This window comes from Lactuca sativa, chromosome 5 (genome assembly GCF_002870075.4).
Source record: "Lactuca sativa cultivar Salinas chromosome 5, Lsat_Salinas_v11, whole genome shotgun sequence".
Taxonomy (NCBI): domain Eukaryota; kingdom Viridiplantae; phylum Streptophyta; class Magnoliopsida; order Asterales; family Asteraceae; genus Lactuca; species Lactuca sativa.
This window is the reverse complement of record NC_056627.2, coordinates 369,161,875-369,181,552: the sequence shown is the minus strand read 5'-3', so window position 1 is coordinate 369,181,552 and position 19,678 is coordinate 369,161,875. Positions and strand designations below refer to the sequence as shown.

The 19,678-nt window shown below is 38.2% G+C and overlaps 1 long non-coding RNA gene across 4 annotated transcripts; it reads left to right on the top strand.

Annotated features, from left to right (window-relative positions):
* The first annotated feature begins 2,672 nt into the window (after positions 1–2,672).
* Positions 2,673–4,258, top strand: LOC111892639 (uncharacterized). 4 transcript variants are annotated; one of them, XR_006191686.2, is made up of 6 exons: positions 2,674–2,935; positions 3,062–3,182; positions 3,243–3,344; positions 3,492–3,558; positions 3,661–3,748; positions 3,987–4,258. It is a non-coding gene; the product is annotated as an uncharacterized LOC111892639 (long non-coding RNA). The 4 variants fall into 4 exon arrangements; XR_002850598.3 differs by having other exon boundaries at positions 2,678–2,935; positions 3,117–3,182; XR_002850605.3 differs by having other exon boundaries at positions 2,673–2,935; positions 3,062–3,344.
* The last annotated feature ends 15,420 nt before the right edge of the window (positions 4,259–19,678 follow it).

Here is a 19,678-nt window from a genome sequence, read left to right as displayed (position 1 = left end):
TATATGAAACATTTTATAGTGGAAAGTGGTGGTTCCACCATTTCATCAAATCTATTCTAACATCACCGCCTCCTTGCCTCAAATCGTCGGAAAAGTCACCAAGCACCATCAACCTTTTAGATTTGAAGCAAAAGACACAACAATTTTTTAGATGTGATCATATCTGATGTTTTTATTGTAATTTAGACATAGATCTAGTGTATACGAAGCATTTCGAGGTGACTAGCGATGGTTCCACCACCACATCAGATCTACTTCATATATGATTGGAATGGTGATTATAGATCTTATATATGTAGTGCACACAAAATGTTTGATGAAATGCTTCAACAAAATCAAGTATGTTTTTAAGTTGTGACTACGTGTTTTTTATGTATTAATTTGTGCATATGTAAGTTATTAAGCTATGAATGTGTATTTTTTTTAATGCACTAAGCTGTGAATAGTGTATGAAATATTGAATTAAGTTGTGACTTGGTGTTTGAAATTTTCTATTAAACTGTGAGCTCTGACTTTTTTATCCAGATCTGATTTTAAAGGGAAGGATGTTGGCGGTATTGGCACTGGTGGTTGGTGCTGGCGATGGTTGATAACAACATATGGTGGTTGGTAATGTTGATGTTTCTTGTGGTGGTAGAGTAAGGATATGTTCTATTTCTCACTCATCTTCTTCGTTAATTTCAGATAAATTATCATCTTTTATGATCCATATATATGTTTTTTTTATGTTTGCTTTTGAAATATGAGATAATTTATGTCTGATCTGTACTCCCAGATCTAATAACAAGTAACTAATCCATACTCTCGAATCGGGTATGTTTGATCCGTACTCCCAGATCTAATAACAAGTAACTATGTCCTAACTATACCCTCGGACTGAGGACAACTAATCAAGTCTAATCCATACTCTCGGATCAATGACAAGTTCTAAAGTTATTCCCTCCGTGTATATCTCACATTTACTCACAAGGAGATACTACCCAATATCCCACTTAATTTGTTTAGGTATACTATGCATCCTAAATCATCGTATATTTATCATATATGCTCTTAACACATATTTTAGGCAATATCAAATATTCCACAAATAAACATATAATTTAATCATTGTACTAAAATCATGTTCATGAAAGGGACTATGCACTCACTTGATAAAGTGGTGATTCCAACTAGGACATCGCTTTGCTTCTTAAAAAATATGGTTTCCTTTGAGGAAACCGGGAGGTTTGCTGAAAATCGGGCTCTGCGGGGGCAGAACTTTCCGAACCGAAAAAGTCTTTTTCTTAGAGCCTTCGGGCGCTTTGAGGCTTTCTTTTACTCTTAGGGAAGTTTCCTAGGCTTGGGGGTGTTTGGGAGGTTTAGAGAGAGAGAGAGAGAGAGAGAGAGAGAGAGAGAGTAGAGAGAGAAATAATGAGTGGGAGTTATGAGAAACCCGGATGCCTTCGCACCCCTTTTATAGGCCGAAGCCTCGGTCTACGCTGCGCGTAACTTTGTTGGTACGCTACATGTACCTCAGAACGCTGCGTGTACGATGGTACGCAACGCATTCATACAGATACATGTCGATAATTGGATGGAGAGTCGTGGCTCGCTTCGGACCAAGTATGCGAGTACGTTGTGCGTTCCTTCCCCTTTTGCGTGGCGTTCCTCGAGCAACTTGCAAATTCTATTCCCGACTTCTAAAATTCATAACTCTTGCATACAAGCTCTGTTTTCGACGCTCTTTATATCCACGCATAGGTTCTTTAGACTCCGTCGGCTAATTCTGAATTTATTTTTAGTTATATTTTAACAGTTCGGGATTGGAAAAGTCCGTTAAAAATTCATAACTTTGTTATCCGACGTCCATTTTCGTCATTCTTTTTATTATTGAGCTCTTATTGACGAGATCTTTGATTCTCGTTTAGGTTGTGTCGGCTAAAAACCGTTCGATCTAAAATTTGATGTAACATCCCATTTTAATATAATAATAATTAAATAATAAACTCGGAACCCCGATGAGTGATTTTTACTGTTATTTCGTATTATTATAGCCCAAAATTGAGTAATATTTAGTGGGGTGTTGGTTTTGGGAAGCCAAATGACAAGGTTTGAACCTCCAGGGGTTAAAGTGTAATTTCGGGATTTATTTTGCAAAGGATTTTAGAAGTCAGGGGGTGTTTGGTATCATTTGGACTTAATATGAAAGGTTTTTGAATGGCTGGGGCTAAAAGAGTAAATTATGTACCTAAGCTGAAAAGAATTTGTCATGGAGGGGTCAAATGGTAAATTTGGGATTTATATTGAAAGAAAATAAGGAAGGAGGGACTAAGAGTATCATTATGGACGAAAGTTTGGATATAGCAGGTAGGGGTGTTCGTGGCTCGGTTTGAAACCGTGAAACCGGCCAAACCGGTCATCGGTTTGGTTTTACGGTTTATATTTTTCTTTACGGTTTGGCTTGCGGTTTCGAACTTTTCAAACCGTAGTGAACGGTTTGGCTTATGGTTTTTAAGATCTCAAACCGTATAAAAATCGGACCGGACCGTAAGTTTTTTATATATATATTTTTTATTTTTTATATGTAATTATATTTTGTTGTATTATATATTAATTTTTATATATAAATAATAAAATTAAAACCAACCACATTTAATTATCACAACCCAATCATTCTATCCTGGTTTCTTTTGTGAAGTCCAAGCCCAATCCAACTATCCCACAATCCAAAGACGGGAAGTAAGTTTTTCTTGCTCTTACCCTAATCGCAAAAGACGCAAGATCAGGAGTGAACTCATAAGAGTTGAAGCCATTTCCCTTTCGTTGTTCTTCGCTTCTTCAGTTCTTCTACACCTCGCCGCCGCCTGCAACAACTCCGACTACACCTTGACACAGCCTGCAGCAGCTCCGACTATAGGTTTGCTTCTCGTTTAGAAGAGCCCAGCTCCGCTTGCAGGTTCGCTTCTCGTTCTTCCTTTCTAAACAAATCGTTTTATTTTTTTGATCTTGATCTGAGCTCTAAGCCTCTAGCTTCTAATCAAATATGATTATGATAATCTAATTCATACTCAAATGGATACAGATTTAGATGTTTGTTCAAAAAGTATTTGAGAAATAAGAAATTGTTCTTGTTTTAGATGGCAACTATCAACATCCAGGAGGATCTTATTTCGAAAGAAAAAATCAGGCATGTTATTGATCAGGTATATTTGTAACTTTACATATGTTTTTGTGAAAGCTAATGATTTGTTAATCTTTTACAGCATCAGGAGTCATTGGTTGCTAATGTAAATAAATATCATTCTTTTGAATAAATATGGGATGGATAGTGGAAGGAATGCTTCCTCATCAGACCAGAAAAGCCAGTAAGTCCCCCCCCCCCCCCCCCCCCCCCCCCCCCCCCCCCCCCCCCCCCCCTTTTTTTTTCCTTTCTTTCTGATAAATGATGTTTAAAAAAGTAATTGAGAAAATTGATACTAATCCAATCTTTATAAATATTTCTTGATTTGTAGGTATAGTGCATGTGAAGATGAAAAGATTCACGTCCAAGTTTGATGCGAAGAACAACCATTGGAAATGGTGATTGTTCTTTTCCTCTTTTCCTCTTGATTATCTTTTTCCTTTTTTCAAATTTTATTAATCAATTTAGTAACGGGTCCTTCTGAATCAATATTGGATTAGACCCAAGAAAGTTCAACATTATCAAGCCAGAATACCAACAATTAGACATTTTCTAGAAAACACCGATGACTCCTTCAATGCCAAAATGGTAATTTTTTTTCTTCTAATTTAAATACTGAAATCAATGGGTATTTGAATTGTTACTTATATCTATCATGTAAAATTCCAAGCAAGACTTTGTATCTTTAAAGAACTACTTGAAGTTGATATCCTTGTATGACCCATTTTCTTATATATCCTACACTTGTAGTATAGTCTTATATTTTACACGATTATTTGCATAGATATTTATTTACTTGTTTTTTATTTGAAATTTGAAAATGTAGCCAAGATGGTAGCTTCGTTGAAGAGGTGGATGGACATCCAACAATTCTATATCACAGAGACACAGACATCAGCTTGATTGGTTCCCGATATAATAAATTAAATTATTCTTTAATCATTTTGTTTCTCCGTATTTGTATTAATATGTAAACTTTAATGTTTTTATAACAAAACATATACCATCCGGTTCCACCTGAAGGAGCAAACACAACATGTATTCACCTGAAGGGAGCACGGTTTAATACCTTTAATAGTGCAATATTTTTTTATTTTATTTTTTCTAAATTAGTCTAATGGGCTTGACTAAAATGGGCCTAAAAAGTCCAAACCGTGAAACCAAACCGGAGCCAAACCGTTAGTAACGGCTTGGTTTGGTTCGGTTTTAATTTTCAATGGTTTGGTTTTGGTTTTCGCTTGACAAAAACCGTTACTAACGGTTTGGCTTCGGTTTTACCTAAAAACCGAAAAAACCGGACCGTGAACACCCCTAGTAGCAGGTATATAGCCGTCCACCCTTGTAACCCTAACCATAATCGGATGAGTAGCCGCCACCTCATGTCTCCCTTCACACCAGCCGCTATCCCTTCCTCCGTCTTCAACTTCGGTGTCGCTACACCCTTCTGTCGAGTCGCAAACCACCATCTGCTGGAATCGTCGAGTACCACAAATACAACAGCACAGCCCATGCTAGCTGTGAGGTCGTGAACGGCCGGAGAAAGCCTCACCGAAGACGAAGGTGCTGCTATACCTACGATGTCGAAGACTGACGGTAACCTCTTCCTTGGGTAACGTTGCGCTATATTGGAAGTCGGAAGGGCGAAGCTATCACCATGTTTGTTGTTGCTGTACTCCCGGTTGCAACCTCTTTCCGTTCATCGGTGCTAAGCCCAACCACGCCTGTCACCACCGCAACACCTTTCTATTCTCCATTTCTTCGTATCCATGGCCACCGTTACCGTCGCCACTCTGAGCGGCTGAAGAAGTTGTTGTACCCGGACGTCGTGAGTAATCCAGAAGAACCACCATGGTGGCTGTCTCTGTCAACACTGCTACCATCGTCGCCGCCCACCATAGGTGGGTGTTTGGTTTATTTTCTGAGAAAAAAAGATGTGTGTGCAACGTAGTGTGTGCGATGTAGGGTGTATGTAAGCAACCCTTGGCTGGAATCGAGAAAGAAGTCACCACCACCATAGTGAGGTGGTGGCTACCACCATCTACCACCGCCGGCCACCACAAGGTGGCTGTGTGTGTCTGTTTAGCTTAGTGTGTGTGTGTGTGTGTTGTTTGAGATCTATATTGTAAAACTGTAATAGGGAAGGATTAATCAAAGAAAACTCAAAACCACCACTGTAAGGTGGTGGCTGCCGCCTCTTGCCGCTACCGGCCGCCGTGTCGAGTGGCAGTGTGCTTTGCCTTGTTGTGTTTGATTCGTTTGGGATGCATGAAACCCTAGTGGTCCCAATGGAGCCCTAATGGGCCCAAGGAAACCTTAATTGACGTAATAAAACCCTAATGGGCCCAATGAGGCCTAAAGTGACCTTAAAGCCCAACCAATTGACTAATGGACTAGTATTGGGTAGGAAACCCTAATGGCTTAAAACCCTAATTTTGGGGATTTATCAGGACACGCACGGGAATTATTTAGTAGAGTTAAAATATTAATTAGTAATCATTGGAAAATTAACCTAAGGCAATACTAGACTTAATAGATTAATTCCCTAAGGGGTTAAGTAAGAAATACTTAACCCAAATCTCACTCGGGCCTTAAATTGGGCCTTCCTATTGGGCTTTGGTGATTGGACTATGAATGCGTTTTCCAAGAATAAGCAAATGGACTAAATAATTATATGGGTTCTAGGATAAGGCCTATGTGAGAGACTTGGGCCCAATTTGGAAAATTGGGCCATAACTAGGCCTTTATGAATATGTGATATTGGGTCATGGGAATACCAAGAGTTTGGACTAGAATAATTGGAAGGGCCTTAAGGAAAGACCGTGTAGAGGTCTGGGACCAATTTAAAAATTAGGCCATATATTGGGCTTTGGCCCATTAATTGACTTTTAGGCCTTTGGAGTGTGAGTTAGACCTTGGGCTTGGAACTTAATTATTAATTGGGTATTGTTTAATGTTGACAGTTCGGGAATCTGTCAACTAGCAGCTGGATTTTTATTTGGCTGGACTCCAGAAGTGCCAGGTGAGTTATCCTCACTATATCAACATGGTCTAAGGCACCAAGGTCGGCCCTTTATGATTTACATCTTGGGTTAGGATGGTTGCTATGTTAATGATATGTTAGATTTCATCCTAGTTTTAGGATGGTTGCTATGCTAGTAATCTGTTAGATATCTTGGTTGTAGGATGGTTGCTATATTAGAGATCGGTTAGATCAGTATCTTGGTTACAGGATGGTTGCCATGATTAGTGATCTGTTAGATAGGTATGATTATCTGATATTGCATCCTAGCGTATGATGTTTATGTGCATATGTTTATTTGTTTGGGGAAAGGGTTGAGGCAGGTCCTGATGTATGCAGTAGGCCAAGACACCCTAGGCAGACCGGGTAGACTGTAGGCCCGGGCCGGACAAATCTAGTTAAGCCGAAGGCCCAGTGAGCAGTCCGGATAGGCTGAAGGCCCCGAGGAGGGCGATCTATACGTGTCGAGGGCTCAAAGAGTGGTCCAGATAGACTAGACTGAGGACCGGGATTTGGTACAATCATACTGATGGCTCATTATGCATGTTATTTGCTTATATGTTTATATGACATGGTTATATCTATATGGCGTTGGTATTTTGGAGGTAACTCACTAAGCCTTCGAGATTACATTTATCAGTTATTGTTTCAGGTATTCTGATGATCGCGGGAAGGCGAAGGTGTGATCTTTCACCTCCTTACATTTTCATGATTGATTCTTGGGATACTCTAATGTTTAAATTGTTTTGAAAGTAAACTGTAATAACTTAATGGTTTTAAATGTTTTAAAAAGTCTTAAATTGGCTTGAATTTTATGGGTATTACAAGTTGGTATCAGAGTCTTGGTTTGAGTGAATTGGAGGAAACACTCATGTGTCTCCAGTATCAAACTGGGGACAAGGTTATAAAACAATTTTCTAAAAATGTTTTCAAAATAATAAAAGGAGGATGCAAGTGTACGATCAGTCGGAGCTTGCGGATAGACCCCAAAATACCTTATGGATTATTTGAATTATGAGATATGATTAAAACAACATGCTAGTACTAGGCTAGGGATCTTTAGGAATTGCATGATAGAATTGTCCGATTATATGATGCTTAATAGCCTAGAGTTTTTCCTTATATGGAATTGACATCATTACTATAGTTGCTTAGTATATGCATCACAGTTGTACATAATTAAGATCTTATAGCCCGAGAATGTTTGGTTTGGCCATATTTCCTATTTTTATTTCATGAAGGGCTTAGGGTAGGATCAGGGATTCGAAAGCCTATAGGGCCCAACGTTATGTATGGTTAGCATAAACGAGTGTTGCAGGGTTGGTGGAAGTTTGATGGGTGGGTTGTGAGAGGCCGAGAGGCCAGTTGTGAGATATTTAGAATTCCTCTAGGAGTGAGGATTGAGCGCTCGCTAAAATTATGTGTATTGTTAGGGTGTTGTGGTGATACTTAAGACAAATATGGGTAGGTCTGGAAGGTAGTATGGGCCCGTACTACTAAAAGCACAGGACCCATACGCGTAGCAAGGAAGTAACAACCCCTAGGGTTTAGTTAGGAGTTGGTTCCCTATTATTATATGGATTATCCGAGATCTCTCTGATGTATCATTAGAGTGGTGGTTACGAGACGTCTTGAGACTAGCTCTGGGTTAGGATTGGGAGTTGGCAGCCAGGATAGGCCGGTATTATCAGAAGATCATATCAGGGAGATTGTTCAGGTTCAGATTTCAGAGATGTTTGGGACTAACAAGACTGCCATGGTTGAGTAGTTCAACGAGCGCTCTGCAACCATTGCTGAGAGGATGCTGCAACAGCTTCAATAGCTACAATGTCGGCAGGGGGAGGATCTGGTCGAGCTTTCCAGTACTGGAACTTGTTACTGGGACATATTATGATGAGTAGAGGGTTTCAGTTCCTTGGGATCATGGAGATTTTCCGTACTCGTTACATTCTGTGGGTTGAGCGGGAGAGGCTAGCACATGAGTTTCTAGATTTGAGGCTTCAGGGGCTTTGCTCGAGGCCAGAATGTGAGTCATGGGGACTCCAGAAAGGAGTGATGATTATGTTCAGCTGGGGTTTTGTAGCTAGAAGTAGAATGGTTAATTTATGGATTGGAATGTCGTTTTATAGGGCAAGGATTGTGCCCTTTCAGTTTTCGAGCTCGAAGGAGTGAGAATACTTGGGACCCCAGATCAGGTTGTGTTCCAGCTCGGGTCAGTTAGTCGCAGGGGTTGGCGAGATCATTTCAGCGCAGGTGGATTGATATGGCATGAGTATCTTGTGAGGCGTACGCGATTACCGTCCCGACCCATAGGAGCTAAGATCCGATTCGCCTTGGATGTCTTGTATCGGGCGGTAAGGATTGATTGTGCGACCTATTTAACTTTTTTAGATTGTAGACTGTGTCTTGGGAGTAGTTTGTAGCCCGGTTTAGGGCAGAGGTTGCTTCAGCTACTGCGGTTTAGTTGTGGACGTTTGAGCTGGTGAACGAATTAGGGTGCGAGACCCTGAATGATATAATTTCTAGAGCCAAGAATGGGAGATTTGTTTGGAACAGCCTGGGAAGAAGGGTATTATATGGGAGGTCTGCACACCGGGTCCCACAGAATGGTTATTCAACATTGTCAGGATTCAATAGTTTCAGTAACTGTTATTGATTGGCGGAGGAAAGCGCCAAGGGAAGTAGCTCATTATTGAGATATTAGTTGGAACATCTATCTTTGGACTTCAAGATTTGGGTGTGGGATCATTCGAGCATTAGGGACTGTTGGTCTCCCTTGGATTCAGGAAGTGTTCATCTAGTTCTTAGAAGCGTGTGATCATTTGGGATCAGCCGGTAATGGAGCACTAGTTGGAAGGAGTTGGTTGTCATCAGATCGATAGTTGGAAAGTGAAAAGGATTGGAATCCTCCAAATTTTCATGTATTGTGAAGGCTTAGTCGAATCTAAGCGGGGGAGAGTTACCCCAGGATACAGAAGCGGTAGTGGTTTCGAAAATAGGATAAGTTTCGCATCCTTGTAAGGAAGAAAGGCAGCCCAAGTGGTTGTTGGTTTGAGAGTTGTGTGAGTTAGGAGTTTGGTAAAACTCTACATCATGTGTGTCGGGTCCTCTCGATGCTTGATAGCAGAATTTGGGGAATCAGTTTGGAGTTCTAGTCATGAATTGAGCTCAGTTCGAGTGTTCGGTCGAGTGTGTGCTCGCCTCTGCAGGTTTTTGGATTGATAGATTGTGGGTTTTGTTAGCTATCATGGCTCGACAGTACATTCAACATGAGTGTGCGGGTTATTTAGCGTATGTGGTAGATACGCGGATTAGGGATTAGACTACGGTTTCCTGAGAGAGTGGGCGATCAACATGAGGTCTACAGTTAGGCCGAGATTATAGTCCACGGATTGGAGTAGGAGTTCAAAACCTCAAGTGGGGGAGAATTGGCTATATGGGAAAGGACACCGAGATGGGTCCAGGTTTATGCACAATAGACTTAGAGCGGTCTGGATAGACTGAAGGCCAGCGGGGCGTACCAGTTAGGCCGAAGGCTCGAAGAATGGTCCACACAGGCTGAAGGCCCAGAAAGGCGGTCCATACATGTTGAAGGTTCTGAGAGTGGTCCAGATAGATTGAAGGCCCGGTGAGGCGGTCCAGTCATGCCGAAGACTCTGTATGTAATCTGTTAGACCTAACGGTCAGATAGTGAGGGTAGTGTTGTTAGACTGAGGAAGGACCCGTAGCATTCACGAATTGTTTCAGATGATTAGGCCAAGGCGGGCCAGTTCTCAAGATTATGGGTAGCCCACGACATAATCAGAATCAGGAAACAGTAAGTCGTTGGAGACTGGACATGATGTAAGAATACAGTATTCTGGTAGCGTTCACTTTTCGTATTTGGTTCGATGGCGACAGATTGTTAGACTATTATGGTTGGATGGACCAGAAGGATTGATGGAGCCATGAGTGGCGATATAGATAGGGAAATTAGTAGTCGAAGTTTCTTTTGGCAATTGCATGGAGCGACTGCACGATCGCTCGTTGGTTCAGCAACCCGGCGGGAATCCGGTATTCCGGATGAGTTTCTGTCAAGTATAAGTGTTCTTTAAGGAAATTTGGTCCGTGACTCTGTCTTCTAGTAGGAACCCCAGATTATCAGATTTTGAGTAGCCAGTTGGGAGTTAAGTGCAATGAATTCGATGATGATTCAATGTAGGTGGTCTGTCAGGGAGCCAGTGTGACATCCCCATTTCCACGACCAGAAAAGACCGATTTTGTTTATGCTATATAAAAATCAGAGTACCTCTTTTAATAAAAATGTTGCGAAATTTGTTCCGAGTAAAACATGATAAATACGTTATCAAATCATTTCTGAAGAAAAGTATTTTTATTCATTTTAAAACATTTGGGATGTCATTGTCAATATAGAAGCATGAGCATAAACATAACTTACATTCATTATCACTAGAGATTTATATCTCCTTAATCTCTCAATGTAATGTGACTTCATATCAACACTGGTGATATAAATAAACTGAGTGAGTCAGGTTGGGAAACATGGTGAGTACATAGGGTTTCATATCAACACCGGAGGGTGGGATCATTTTGGCATATAACACTTCTGAATCCAGCAACCCAAGCGGCCCTCCAAACCAGATTCCCCGTACCGCGAGTGGTTAAAAAGTTATTATAACGACACTTATATAACTCATAATAATAGCCCAAATACTCATTATAAGTTCCTAATAACATTACTATATTGAAACATAAGCTATACTAAAGATAGGTTAGCTGTAGCTCACTTAAAGTGGGTTTTCTCAAAAACCGGGCTTCGCCGGAGCAGCATTCCCGAGCTGAAAGACTCTTTTCTCGGGGATTTGGGAGCCTCAGGGCTTCCTTCGGGTGCTAGTGGGTTTACCTAGGCTTAGGGGAGGGGGTTTGGGGGCTAGAGAGAGATTTTAGAGAGAGAGACAAGAGGTCGGAATGGTGTAAAGAATGAGGGAACCCGAAACCTCTATTTGTAGGCTGGAAAATAGCTCTTTTCGTCGGGTAGGAGGACCTACTCGTCGATTCCATGCCACATGTCACCTTCTGGTGGCTTGCCTTGGGGAGAAAACCTTGGCCCATATTCAACCACGTCACCCGATTTCGCACAACACCCTGCCGACTTCTAAACCCCGTAACTTTCGCATACGAGCTCTATTTTTTACGTTCTTTATATTCACGCGTAGGTAAAAAAATATACACAACTTTCATTTAAACCTCATCGGCTAGTTCTCGATCGATCTTAAATTTAATAGTAGGAGGAGATTATACTATTAAATGTCCGCGTAAAATTCATAACTTCTACATATGGACTTTGTTTTCGTCTGTCTTTTTATCGTTGAGTTCCTATCAATGAGATCTTTAACTCTTATTTAGGTCGTGTAGGCCAAAAGCCGTTTGAACTAAAATTCGTTTTTCGAGTCGTGCACTGTTATGCCAAATCTTTGAAAATTCATAACTTCCTCTTACGAAGTCAGATTTAGGCGTTCTTTTTATGGACGCTCTCGGTTTAACGTATACTAAAACTTTTTTTTAAATCACTAAGGTTAAAAATTCATTTATCAAAAATTCACTATTTACGTCTTTCGGTGTCATGCCAATTTTGCCATAAAACTTCGACGGACCATAACTTCTTCGTTATAACTCGGATTTTGGCGTTCTTTATATGTACGGAACCCTGGAGACATATTCTAAAACTTGGTTAAGATTGCTTTTCTAAATAATCTTATGTTGAAAACTCATTTTCGACCCCTATTATCTTTAAATTGACTAGCCCGGATCTACGGGCATTACAATTATCTCCTCCTTAGGATGATTACATCCCAGAATCATCAACGAAACAAGGCTCACATGATGACTCCATACGTTATCTATTCATCCTAAGTAATAACCGTAACTTTGATGTTTCCAAGTCATTATCACAAAAACAATTTTAACACATACAAATGTGTCCAAACAATCATATAATTTTCCCTAGACTCCACTAGGACTTATTCCATGCGTATCTTCAATCATCAGTTTTGCTCCAACTCAGTTGGTGATGGAAATGTCATAGGATGGGATAACTTCATGGATTATACCAAAGATCTTTCTTTCTGCTAATCGAACGTGTACTTCTCCCATACTAGACGTATTATTTATTAGATGCATTCTAAAGGAAAGATATCACTCTTATGATATCTTCCGATAGGTATCATTCACAATCGTAAGCCTTCTCATTTCCTCCATTTACTCAATTCACTACGAGTCTTCACCATGATGTTCTGCACACCAAATCAGCTTTTTGGTGTATCGAGACGAGAATATAGATAGAGGAAGGTTTAGACATGTATTCTTCCTTATTGCTTGAAAAAATTACATGTCAGTTCTAATATCGTAATTAAACGTTTATAAATCTGAACACATAAAGTTTCCAGATCCAGTCGGCAACAGACCATAGATCTGATCAAGCGATAACATCATAAAGCATCGCAAATCATTTAGCACATAAAATCAATTTAGGCATCTTCCCTAAATGAGCTAGTGCTCGTGTCTATTAAGGTGTCCTTCCTAAAATATATTAGACGTACTCCTCACGATCATCTCTTAGCATTCTACGTTTAGGTCTAGACATAAATCCTTATTCCAAGTTCGCTTAAACTAATGCTCTGATACCAACTGTGACATCCCCATTTTCACGACTAGAAAAGACCGATTTGTTTATGCTTTATAAAAATCAGAGTACCTCGTTTAATAAAAATGTTGCGAAATTTGTTCCCAGTAAAACACGGTAAATACGTTATCAAAGCATTTCCGAAGAAAAGTATTTTTATTCATTTTAAAACATTTGGGATGTCATTGCCAATACAGAAGCATAAGTATAAACAGGTGTTACATTCAATATCGCTAGTGATTTATATCTCCTTAATCTCTCAATGTAATGTGACTTCATATCAACACCTGTGATATAAATAAACTGAGTGGGTCAGGTTGGGAAACATGGTGAGTACATAGGGTTTTCAATCCACGATAATATAATTATTATGTCTAATCATCAAACAATTAACCCAATTACCCATCCCCATTCTATTCCTTACTCTTAAGGATCTACCCTAAGAATCAACTATTTCTTGTTCATTCATTCCTAAGAATCATCCGAAGGAATAGGCATGAAATCAATCGTTTCCAGGGTTTACTCAACAGGCACTAAAACCATAGTCGCTAGAGTTTGCTCAACATGCACTAAATCCGTAGTTGCCAGAGTTTGCTCATCAACCACTAAATCCAAAGCTTCTAGGGTTATCTCGTTTATCGACAATATCGTTTCCAAGAATGCACTCGCAATACATGTCAATGGGTTTTTATGTCATTTATCGACAATATCGTTTCCAAGAATCCACTCACAAGACATGTCAATGGGTTTTTAGAGTACAACTGGTGAATACATAGTTCAAATAAAACCTACAGGTTGCGAGCCTGCTAGTGTTCCACTGGACTGTCTAGAATAGTCTGTAGTTGTCATCCATACTTTGCTAGATGACGGGGTCAACACTTGTGTAAAAGGCTTCTCTCATGGTTCATCTCTCACCCTTATCTCATGGTCTATATCACCTCTCATCATTTTGTTTTTGTCACACAACAACTATTTTCATCTACCGATGTTTTACCCAACACATTTTGTAGATATAAAATACATATACAGTTTAAATCATTTAAAACATGTATAAAAATCTTTCACCTAGCATAGACGGCAAGTATACAAACAATATGCACACATAGCATGTAATTTATATTAAATACTTCATATCTATGTGTAAGATGAAAGTAACTATACACTCACCTGATAAGGTGGTGACTCGACACTCGAACAACACTTCGTTACTATTAAAACAATTTTCGTCGGACAAAACCTAGTATCACTACAACTAGAGTTTAGTCTAATGTTTGACGAGACTAATTAATAGTCTAGCTATTATTACTATTATATAAGCATTAAAAAATACTCTTCACCCACTATGTACAGACAGGGGCCTGACATGGTGTTGGATTAGTGTCTAAGTCCATAACTATTTTGGTATGTACTTGACCCGATGGTACATGGTCATTTTAGGTTGCCTTCACCAAAGCAAATTGATAGGATGAATTATGGAGAGAGAGGATTAATTATGATTTATTAATATATTATGAGAATAATATATTAAAGGAGAAATCATATTGTTTAATTAATATTAGTCAAGAATTAATAAGAATTAAGTTTGTGGCTAAAAGACATTAATTAAACTTAAGGGACTAGAACTGTCAATTGTGTGATAGTTGAATATTGGGCTAATGGACTCCCTATCAGAGGGGTGGACGAATTCTATGGGGAAACCCATTAGAAATCGTCCTAGGCCTCTAAGGAAGGAGTCCATGGGTTGCTTAGGTCTTAAGCATCCAAATTAGGGTTTCCTTGTTAGATAACCCTAATAGCCTCACTATTTAAAGGACCCTTGAGACTCAAAAACGTGGTGAACTTGTTCCTTAGGGTTTCCACACGTTTTGGGCAGCCTCCACTCTCCTTATTCTTCATCCTCTTGCTCTTGGTGTTTGTAAGCCATTAGAGGAGTGACAATTGTGACTCTAAGCTTTCTAAAGTCATTATAAGGAGGATTTGAGATTGTTATTGCTACATAACAATCAAGGTAAGATCTAAACCCTATTCATAGTTAATATGATTGATTGTATGCTAGATCTAGGGTTTAAAGTTTTGGATGAATTGCATGTACAATAGAGAAACCTAGATCCAAGCATTAGGGTTTGTATGAGCACATAGGATGTTCTTATGGCTAAAACCCATCAGTGGTATCAGAGCCTTGATTGGTTTCTATTGTATTGATGTCTAGTACATTCATTCTTGTTGTAAAATCGAGTTTTTAGCCATCTTCCTGACAAAATCATCGAGTTCCAATGTGGACTCGTCGAGTAGGGTGAACTCGGCGAGTCCATAAGGGGACTCGGTGAGTTTAGTTGTCAGATAGGCGGGTTTTCAGGATTTTTACCTATTTTGGCTTAGGATAATTGCCATAATTGTTTAAAATTAATAAAATTCGAATTTTATTAATTCCTTATGATTATCTTTGTCAAAATAAAAGATTTTGGTCATCTAATTAGATAACTGTTACCTTATTTGATAAATGTTAAATTATTTGAATTATTTGATCATTATCTTGCAAGAATTTGAACTAGATCTAATTAGATAACCACCAATTAATTGTTAATTGCCTTATTTGAATTATGTGATCTAGAATATTCTTGATAAAGTTTGGAAAAGTTTCAAATTAATCCCTTTAGGTTTTATAGTTTAAATTTGAACTTAAAAGTTTTGTTTTTTAAATTTAAATAAGTTAAACCCTAATGTTTTGAAATGTTTCAAAACTTGCCCTCAAGTTTTGGAATTTAAAAGTTGATTAAAAGTTTAATTTAGAAATGTTAAATTCTAAAACCCTAGTATTGTTTTGAAAAGTTCAAATCACACCTTTATGGTTTTATTAATTAATTAAGGTGTATAATTAAAAGAGATTTAATAAATCCATAAAGTTTTGGTTTACATTTAATTAAATAAAAAGTATAATTATTAAATTAGACCACCTAGTATTTTAAAAGTGTAAAATACACCCTATACTATATATAACATTAAAAGTCTAGTATTATATATATGTATGAGTAAACAGTCAGTCTTACCGTTAGTAGGCCTCATTCACGAAGCTGGTCTATAAGGGGTGTTTAAGGAAATTGCCTATAAAATGGCGATTGAATGGGTATCCACTCTTACCCACCGCACTCTTGACTAGTGGAGGGTCGTTAGCCGAACGGGTAGGATAGGACATAAACCTTTCACTATAAGCATAATGAAGTACAAAAGTAACTAAATGCTTTTACAAAATTCCCAATCTTAGTTACTTTAGGCAAAAGTGAATTGATGCAATTCCATGAAATTACACTTTATGCCTTTGCAAAGACGTTAGTGGAGCGTGTGTGGTTAACCGACACACTAAATGGTTCTAAGCAAAGGTAGCAAAGGGTGACTCATTGTTTGTCATAGTTCGGTGGAGCGTGTGTGGTTAACCGGCACATCGAATAGGTGATTGTAACATTGAGGGCACCAAGTAAGTTTGCATGGTTATTCACACCCTGTTTTGTGATCCTCGGCATCCCAGTCACAAATCGAGGGGCATATCGAGATTTAAACATGCCATTGAAAAGTTCAATGAATCTCAAAAGATCTAGGAATTTTCAATAGATTTAAAACTTAAATTAATTTTTTCGTTTTTCATGGTGGAAATTGGTAAATCGTCATTTACCTACCTTCAAATATTCTGCAACTAGATTACGGCATCCCTCTTCTAGGTTGTAGAGTATTGTGTTGGATCCTAGACTCGATGTTTCATTTGGGTATCACGTCGAGGATCCTAATCAACTTAACTTGAATTTTTTCTCCCGTTTTGTAGATGTCAAAGTACGACAACTATGGTCTTTCCAAATCCCGTGGAACAAGCTTTCCACATGAAGATGATATTCCACGATTCGATCGAGGAACAAGAGATCATGCTTCACTTCCTCCACCTCCTCCAATTATTCTCCCTAACCCACAAGTTCGAAGGCTTGAAAACTTCAAGCTCACTCAAGCCCTTTTGGCAAGTAAACATGAAGAAGGAAAGTCGGTGTGTGCACACGTCCTAGAGATGAAGTCACACATTGATAGATTAAGAATGTTGGGATCTGTTGTCTATGAGGAGCTGGCTGTTGACTGGGTTCTTCAGTCTCTTCCTAACTCATATAGTGAGTTCGTAAGAGAGTACTATATGATGAACCATGACGTAACCCTCATTGATCTCACCTATATGCTTATTGCTGCTGAATCAGCAATGATTTGGCGCACTGGAAAAGCAAAGTTGATTGGTGGATCGGCCTTCCAGACCTCTATGGATATAGGCAATGGCAACGAAAGGCATGCCATGATCGAAGAGTTTGATCATAAGAAAAACGCGAAGTCTGAAGTAGTTCCATGTGCTATTCCAAAAGAAGTCAATTTGCTTTTATTTCCAAGAGAAGTAGCATTGGAGACGAAGCTTCCCTATTTACCTAAGAGATCTAAGAGATAGGAGAGTCAAAACGTATGGCTCTGCTTTAGGTAAAATCCATTAACTAACTCTTTTAAGTTCCTATTCTAGATTCTTAATACATGATGTGACAAGATTACATTTCGATGTCTTATAGGATCGAAGAAAAGAGAGGAAGCTTAAGGAAAGAAGTGAGTGGAATCTAATCGTGAAGAAATGGATTTCGATCGCATTACTTGAAGATTAGAATCTTGTGCTACTACTTGGAGTTAGAATAAGATTGCTAAGAAGTATGTATTAACATAGTTTTTCAATTGAACTGCATTGTAAGGACAAATTTTTCCGCAATAAAATAAAATTTGATTTTATATTATTTATTTATCCTTGCAATGGCGTATATGAAAAATTAATGTTTGAAAGTTTCTATTATTAGAAATAATGGATTTGATTCTTAATTATGTTATTTGTGGAAAGGTCAAGAATTTACCAAATAAGGAAAGTTTCTCATCGCCCAAGTTTCAATTAGACAGAAACTTGGAATCATACAACTTGGTTGCATGATGAATGAGAAATTTCATATTTGGAAATTAGACTAATTCGTTGACAAAGTGTCAAGTGAAGGACTAGGAGATCAAGCACACAAGGTTGTGTGTTGATCAAGTCCACCACAAGAGTGACAAAGATATTCGTCATGATTTACTAAAGGGTTAGTGGATATGATTATACTTATAAGATTAAGTATAATTCTGAATTGATTGAAAGAGTTTAAATCAATGGCAGAACGACTAAGAAGAATCAAGTGGGCAGAAAAATAAAAGTTTCTCTATTCTAAGAAGAAGGGAGAGTACCTTTTATTATGTTTTATGATAGGTCTTAATGATTAAGAACCATATCTCAATTGATCCTCTAAGTGAGTCTTAGTGCAATTGTATGTCTGAGAAGAGGAATAAAGAATTGAAGAAATGGTTAAATCAAGAAGTCAATCATACTTCGTTCCAAAAACAAGTCTTAGAGTTAAGATTGTAACATTGAATGACAAGTCTGAAGAAGGTTTATAACATTCATCAAATATAGAATTTGGAAAAAGGTTTTCTTATTCTTGCACATTTGAAATTGGAAAGTTGTGATGTCTTGGATAAGACAAAGACCAACTAGGACCAATTTTGTGAAATGTTTTGTCTTGATAAAAGCTACACTAACTCTTGAATATTTGTTTGTCAAGAAATGTTTATTGACAAAAGAATCTCATATGTCAAGGAGTCAGTGGGACTCTTAATGGTCTTGAAAGGTTTCAAGAAAAAAAATCAAAATAAACCTTATCGAACATCACTAGCATACGACCTGAGGTTTACAACCTATCGTGTTGACACTATCTTGTTTCTGTGCCATTCCAATTGAGTTAATTATGCATATGAGTTCTATGAGTTCTCATTTGAACGCATAAAAGGCAAGCACTTTGATCAATGAAAAGTACATTGATAAGAAAGAATGAGCTGCTTAACTACTTGGAAGACATGGTGGGCAGTCGCGTTACCATAAGGCAAGAAATCAAGATTGAGAAGGTTCGGTCCATATGAGTTTGGATTTGTCGCAAACATTGGTTTTGACAAATTCGCATGGATAGGAACACATACACCATTAAAATCTAAGTGTCATAAGATTCCCTCCTTCATGAAAATGACTGTGAGGAAATGCTTTCACTAAGAGAGATTTTAAGAAGATAGTGATTGTGAAAATTGTATTCTCAAATCCGATTATGGTTACGGTATCCCTTTCCATGATTCGATTTGTGAGATTTGGCAATTAGTCTGAATTGTTTAGACACACATATGAATTATTTAAGGAAAAGGTGTATAGTTTGAGAAACTTAGATAAAGGATTATTAAAGCATTAGAAATATGAACTTAAGAAATTCAATAGGAATTGTTTTCTGGAAGTTAAGTTGTTTCTAAATACATGTCAAAGCTAGTGGGAGCATAAGAGTTATGCTTATAATAATCATCATAGTGGGAGCATAAATTTTGTGCTTGTATGATTGTTATGGTAAGTATTGCAAAGTTAGCAATATTAATTATAGAAAACAAGAGTTACACTTTGCAAAGCTGTAATGGTTGAATAGTTGTTTTGCTATAATTAAGGGAGAGAATATTATGCTTCATTTCAAATCTAAAGGCTTAGGTTGTGGAATGTTAATAAATTTAGTCAAGGATACATAGTGCGTTCTAAAATTTCGATTATGATTATGGCATCCCTCTTCATAGTTCAAATTGTGAGAACGTGACACATAAAATATTATGGCAAAAGATTGATAAAGTATCAGATCTTTATGTAATACATTATGCATCGTGTGCCATACGCTTCGGGTATAGGATTGATTGCAAATGCTATAAT